This window comes from Eptesicus fuscus, chromosome 3 (genome assembly GCF_027574615.1).
Source record: "Eptesicus fuscus isolate TK198812 chromosome 3, DD_ASM_mEF_20220401, whole genome shotgun sequence".
Classification (NCBI taxonomy): Eukaryota; Metazoa; Chordata; class Mammalia; order Chiroptera; family Vespertilionidae; genus Eptesicus; species Eptesicus fuscus.
The window spans coordinates 73,366,227-73,373,483 of record NC_072475.1 but is presented as its reverse complement, the minus strand read 5'-3'; the positions used below and the strand labels follow the sequence as shown (position 1 = coordinate 73,373,483).

The 7,257-nt window shown below is 39.0% G+C and overlaps 1 pseudogene; it reads right to left on the bottom strand.

Annotated features, from left to right (window-relative positions):
• Positions 1 to 776: 776 nt before the first annotated feature.
• On the bottom strand, positions 777 to 6,550 carry LOC103301233 (PRELI domain-containing protein 1, mitochondrial-like; annotated as a pseudogene).
• Between the last annotated feature and the right edge of the window lie 707 nt (positions 6,551 to 7,257).

Sequence of the window (7,257 nt, the reverse complement as noted above, 5' to 3'; positions counted from 1 at the left end):
GATATACAATTACTTATTTATTCTTTCATTATAATTGGATATTTGGATTATTTCCAATTTTGGGACATTTAATATACCATTTGCTGCAAACATTCATGTAGTCTTATGTCAATTTTCTTGGGTACAGTGAAAATTTTCCAGTTTTCTTGGGTGCAATGCAACATTGACACAAACTACTCAGACTCAGCTCAAACTTCACCGGTTAAGGGCACAGCCTTCCACAAGACTGCCCTTACTTTAGACACCAGCAGCAAATTGAGGGTTTCCAGGCTACCTACACCCTTGACCAACTGACTACAAGTTCAGGGAGGGTTCTAACCCCTCTGCCCCACTCACCACCTCCAAGGATAATTCTTTAGAATGCATCAGAGAACTCAAGAAAGTGCTATACTTATAATTAGAGTTTATTTTTTAATTCAACTAATAGTTATTGAGTGTCTATTATGAGCTAGATACTTGGGACACAGTAGAGAACAAAAGGAAGGTCCCTGCCCTCATGGAGCTTAAAGTCTAGTGCTTATGACCACTTTGCCTGCCTGCTGTCTGTGACCGTGGACAACTCTCTCCTCAGCTATTCAATGCAGGAAGAAGCAGACCTGGCCCAGACATGGATAACATGTCTGGTGCACTGCAGGTGCCAAACAGGTACCACCTTCAGCCCACTACCCAGAGAGTAGATCAGGCTGGAAATTGACTTTTCATAAAACACAGGGAGGGGAGGGCAGAGAGAGTGCAGCGGGTGGTGTGGGGTGCTGCCGCACCAGAGTCTGAGCTGGCTACACAAACTGCTGCTGCTGCTTCTCGGTGGCTGCCTGGCTGGCAAGGTCCTTGGCTTCTCTGTAGCTGCCTTGGCTTCCTTGGCCGTCTCAACAAGGGTTTTGGAAGGGGCCTCACCTTGCAGGTTGGCCAAGATGTATTCAAAACCCTTCATGGATGTGGTCACATTGCTTTTGAACTGGGTGAGACCAAATTCCTGGACAGCTCGGGAGATGCCAAATAAGCTAGAGGAGACCCAAGCTTCCAGGTGGATTTCGGTCCAGCCGCTGTTCTCAGAGTTCACACAGTAAACACATTGTTTCTCCACCATCAGCCGGGCGTGGTTGATGTTCCAGGTGAAGGTGGACATGGTCTGGTTCTGTGGGTCCACGATAGAACCTTCCAGGATATACACCAAGTGAGCAACATTGGCTCAGCGTCCTCCTGCCAGGCACCTGCTCAGTCACCACCCTGCTGCACGCCACCAGCAGCCGCCCCCATGAGGAATCTTCGGGCCCTAATTACAGTTTTATTATAGCAAAAAGATAAGTCTCTATCAGCTAAAAGAAACATACTGGGACAGGTGGAAGGATGCTTCCATTTTCTCAGAATATATCACCCTTCCAGCACATAAATGTACTTTACTAACCAGGGAAACCAGCCTGAGCTTAAAATGTCCAGAGTTTTTAGTGGAGTTTTATTATTTAGTCATGATTGATTGAATCATTGACTACATAATTAATCTCAAGTTCAGTCTTCTCCTTTGGGGGTTTGGACTGATATCACATGCCTCTAAGATGCCAATGCTCTATTGACATGGTTGGTCTTTCTGGCATGGTTAACAACCATTCTGAAACTTCTAGAGACCCACAATGCATCATATCCACAGAGAGGATATATTTATTCTATAATAAAAATAAACCATTGATATTATAACAATAGAAAAACATAATTAAATTTGAAGCCAACAAATGAACACAACTTCAAATATGGACTTTTTAATGCAGAATACTGAAGGACAATTATTTTTTTCTATTTATTCATCAAATTTCAATGAATAGGATCCTGACATTGCATTTGATTTTTTTCTTTTTTATTGAATTTATTGGGGTGATAATGGTTAATAAAATTATATGGGTTTTAGATGTACAATTCTATAATGCATCATCTATATACTGTCTTGTGTGTTTACCATCTCAAGTCAAGTTTCCTTCCAACACCATTTATTCCTCCCTTTACACTCTTCTACCTCACCCATGCCTCTCCTTCCCTCTGATAATCACCATACTGTTGTCTATGTCTATGAGGTTTTTGTTTTTTTTTTTGTTTTTCTTAAACTTTTCACCTTTTTGTACTTATATTAAGTTTGCAGTCCACAAAAACTCTGAGATCTTTTCTCAGGAATTGCTTTCCAGCCCAAATTTTCTGCTTCCATTACTTTTTATTATTTGAGCAAAGTTTAAGCATCTTCTATACAAAAACCACATTCAATTATTTGATAAAAATAAAATCCAATTACAATAAAACAACACATGCATGCACATAGTTTAAAGAACTAAATAATTAAAAAGTAAATTAGCCCTGCTTTCTATACTACTCTATAGTTGCAATGACTTTAATATATTTTAGCTGATTCTTTAGATTTTGACTCCATAATATGCTTCCTGTCTCCCCAGCTACTGTCCATTCCTTTGTGTGACCCCTTCCTCTTGAGTATGAGTTTAGGAGGGATGTGCAACTTGTTTCTAATTAATAGAATATGGTAAATACAAATTGAAATTGGTCTCAATACATGGTCAACTGTATTAGGAGCAAGCAATTGAAAATCTTACCCAATTGTAGTACTTTTTAATTATCTCATACTTTATTTTTTTCTTCTGATTTTATCTGGTTGAGTCCAAGAGTATGATACTTTGAGAATGGTTTAAAGCAGTTGTCACCAACCGGTGGTCCATGAAGTTTGAAAGGCTGGCAACCGCTGGTTTAAGGAAACATTTGGAGCAGTGGTCACTAACTGATGGTTGTGGACCACTGGTAGTCTGTGAGGTCTGAAAGGTTGGAGATTGGTGGTTTAAAGTATCCATAATCTCACTAAAGAAAGACTTCTACAAAATTATTTAAACATTATTTTTAAGCAAATTTTCTATTTTCAAACATGATCTCAGATAGAGCTTTATTTCATAAACTAGAGGCCCAGTGTATGAAATTCATGCACAGGTAGGATCCCTAGACCTGGCCAGTGATTAGGGCCAATAAGGTTCCCCGCCTCCCCACCTCCTCCTTCCCTCACTCCCTCATTGTCCTGTCTCTGCCACTGGTCACCACCATGTTCCACGCCGCCCCCTGGTGGTCAGCACATGTCATAGCGAGAGATTGAACTCTAGGTATGAGAGGTATGTGACAATTAAGAATTCTAAAATGTATTAATAGGCAGTGTTACTATAAATACAATTATTTTTACTTACTACTACTATTTCTGGCTAACATTATTGTGTAATTTTATGTGCTGTTTATGATTATAATAATTTAAAAATCATCTTGTTTAATATTCCCACAAAACCTTCCAGGCATCCATTACCCACATCATTTTACAGAAAGGAAACTGAAGCTAATGCAGGTCGCCTAACTTCAATGATTAAATGGCAGAGCTGAGATTTTGACACAGTTTTAATTGAGTTCTTCCTGTCTCTATGCCAGGATATGTTGGAATCTTTCTAACTTTCATTTCAGATTCATACTAACTGAAGCTGGGAGAGTTTTATAGGGAAGCAAAGTCTTGAGAAGCCTGAGGAGATTGAGAGCTCAAGTGTTATAGCACTTAGTCCTGGGGGGATGTTTCCCAATGACAGGGTGATGAGCAGAGACATCAACACTGAGTGAGACAGGAATTGGGCATCTGCATGCTCATGTGAACACACTGTCATGAATAAATATAGTAATGAGGCTACTAGGGGAAAGACATTAGCAAATTAAAGAAATGGAGCTAAATTTTTGTTCTATTATGGAGGATAATCATTTGTTGTTTAGTCTTACAAATCAAGGTCACTTATTTCTGTCCCCACACAAGACCCCATTTTCTCTCATATGAACTACACTTGATTATTATCTGCATTATAAGTAATTGGGTACCCTGTCCTAAGTGTTTCCTCCAATCCATTTTTTCACACTGTCACCAGAAAAATTTTCCTATGATTTGGATTTGATACCAATCTCCAGTTTGGAAATAGTCATTGTCTCATTATTAATTAACTAATCCTAATCTTTTAGAAGGATAACCAGCCTCTTTTGGAGACATCCTCACTTTCTTTTCACTATTTTATTTTATATTATTATAAATCCCTGATTTCCCCCAACACCATTCCTATATTTTCAGGGCTCAGGGAAGCAACTGTGGTAATTTTAAGTTCTTAGATTCAAGTGACTTGTCTGAAAACTTAGGAATCATTTTTCAAAAAAATGTTATCAAGTTGGCTCTTTGTTCATTTCATGGGCTTGAGATTTGCAAAATACTGAGGAAACCTTCCCTACCAGAATGATGAGGAAATTTATTAATAAACAAATACAAAGCAATACAGGACCTAATTATATAGAGAACATGTAAGCCTCTTAGATTGAAGAACATAAAATTCAATAAATTTTGTTGTAAACTCAAAGAGTAAAAGTTTACTGATTAATCTATAATAATAAAAGCATAATATGCAAATCAACTAAATGACCGAACAGCAGAACAACTGTCCAGATGACCTTCAGGATGACCATGCTATGACACGCACTGGTGCCAGGCCAGCCAAGGCAGGTGCAATGTGATTGGTTGGGGGGCCCCACCATCGCCCCACAATCGCCCAGCAGAGGGAGGCCCAGGCCACTGGACAGTGGGGCGATCGATATGGGGGGGGGGTGCCTCCGCAATCACCCCAAAGAGGGTGGCACTGTGTCAGGTAGGTGGGGCCTCTCTCTGCATGGCAATTGATCTGGGGGCCCCGCAATCGATCACCCCACAGAGGGAGACCCAGGCCACCGGCCAGCAATGCTATGGCAGGTGTGCAGGGCCAGCCAGAAATCACCTGCAGAGGGAGGTGACCAGTGGTGGGGGAGGAGGGAAGCACCACACACATGGCAAGCAGTGGCAGTGGCAGGACAGTGCCAGCTGCCGGCAGCCAGGAGAAGGAAAGCCCTGATAGGCCCTGATTGCCGGTCAGGCCTAGGGACCATACCTGAGGGGTCCCAGATTGCAAGAGGGTGCAGTCCGGGCTGAGGGACACCATCCCCCGTCCCACCCCATGCATGAATCTCCAGCACTGGGCCAATATTTAAGAATAAGAAAAAAAATTAAAATGTCTAATATTAAAACATTCGAATCATGCTTGCTAAAAATATCAAGGAGATTTGGGATTTTTAAAAGTCAGAATAAGTGGAAAACTTTTTCAAAAAAGAAAAAAATATCTACTAACTTAGCTGCAAGAGAAGAAATAAATAGCTGTAAGAGAAGTCTTAACATGTTAAAGAACAGGCTAGTTGGAAAGTTATGAAAGGGAAAAGGAGTTACATATAGCAAATCAATCTACTGATTCTCTATCTCCCCCTCTCTCTTTCTCTCCTTTACTTTTTAGTATTTTAACTATTTTATTTTTACTTTGAAATAATTTCAAGATTTCAGAAGTTTCAAAAGATAGGACAAACATTTCTCACATACCCATTACTCAGATTCCTCAAATATTGTTTTACTACAATAACTCTCTCTGAACAATGTGAGTATTATATGCCTTTTCAATCATAACTACTTCAGCATGCATATCTTCAAAACAAATATTTTTCACACCACAATGTAATTATTAAAATCATGAAGACTATATTGCTAAAATTATTATGATTTAGATATCTTGCTCAAATTTCACCAATTGTCTCACTAATGTCCATTATAGTAAAAGAAAAACAAATTGTTTTTTGCATCCAGCATCACCTTTTGCATTTACTTAGCGTATCGCACTAATCTACTTAATCCCAGTCTATCTTTCATGATATTAAGTTTTGAGGAGTACAGTCCAGTTATTTTGTAAAATGTACGCATTCCCTCTTAACCTCATCTTAATGACGTTTGCCTCCACCATTCCACCTCAACTGGTCTTCTCATGTTTGCCAATGACCCCCATGCTATGGTCTGTCCTCCATTATCATCTTATATGACAACTACTACATTGTACACAATAGATCACTCATTAACTCTCTATGAAACGTTGTTCTCTTGGCTTCCATGACATCACATTCTCCTAGATTCCTTTCTCCCTGTATGGTCATTTCTCTTCTGCTTACTTTTCCACCCCCTTTTTCTTAGCCATGGATATATCTGCACTCTGAATTCTTAGACATCCCTTTTTTTTCTATCTACACCCATTCCTTTGACTTAAATATCATCTATACTTTACAACAATCACATTTTTATCTTTATTTTGGACCTTTTATCTGACCCCAGAACAGTATGTCCCAATCTGCTGTTTAGTTATCATTTCAGACTTAAACTATTCAAAACCAAATTTGTGATGTTCCCTGCCTTCATTCCTAAAACTGCTCTCTTTCAGTCTCCCCAATCTCAGTAAATATCACCCCATTTTTTCCAATAGACTAAAAACTTAGTAACTTTTCTAATTAATCAAACAAAAAACCTGAATCATAGTTGACTTCTCTCACACTCCACATAAGAACTGTCAAATATGTTATTTGGATGACCATCAACATTGCATAAAATCTTATGATAGTCGTCTCCACTGTTCCAAGTATTATCTTCTCTCATGGACATTGGCCTCTTCCATACTCCTTAATACACCAGTCATACCCTCATCAACAATATCAGCCACTGCTGTGCCCATCTACTTACCATGCTCTTCCCTAGATGACTGTGTGGTTTACCACCTCTTTCACTCAAGTGCCAATTTAGCAATGAGGCTGGCTCTGAAATGCAATGAAAATTAAATTGTAATCACTGTCCATCTGTATTTCTTGCTTTATTTTATTCCATAGAATCTATCACTCACCATCTACTTTACTTGCTACCATTGGTTTCTTTCTACTAAGATGTAAACTCTAATTTTCAATCTTTTGTTTGCTGCTACAATCCCAGTGTCTGGTGAAAATTAGGTGTTCAAGAAATATTTAAGGAAGAAAAGGATGGATAAAATATCTCTGTGCCACTCCTGGTCATCTAATTTTCTGCTTTATGAATGGAATTTAGTCTAATCTTCACTTTGCTGTCTCTATGGTGATTTATTTTATTTTTTTTTTAAACTGAAGATCAGATCCTTTTAAAAGCAAACCTATTCATTTCACTTTTCTTTTAAAATTCCCCTTTGGCTTCAGAATAAAATTCAAAGTTGCTAAGGCCTAGTAGGGTCTGCTCTCTCCTCCTGCCCGCTTTGGATACTCTTGCTGTTCGTGGAGCACAGTAAGCTGTTATACAACTCTTCATTAAACACACACACACACACACACAAACACAGACAAACAAAC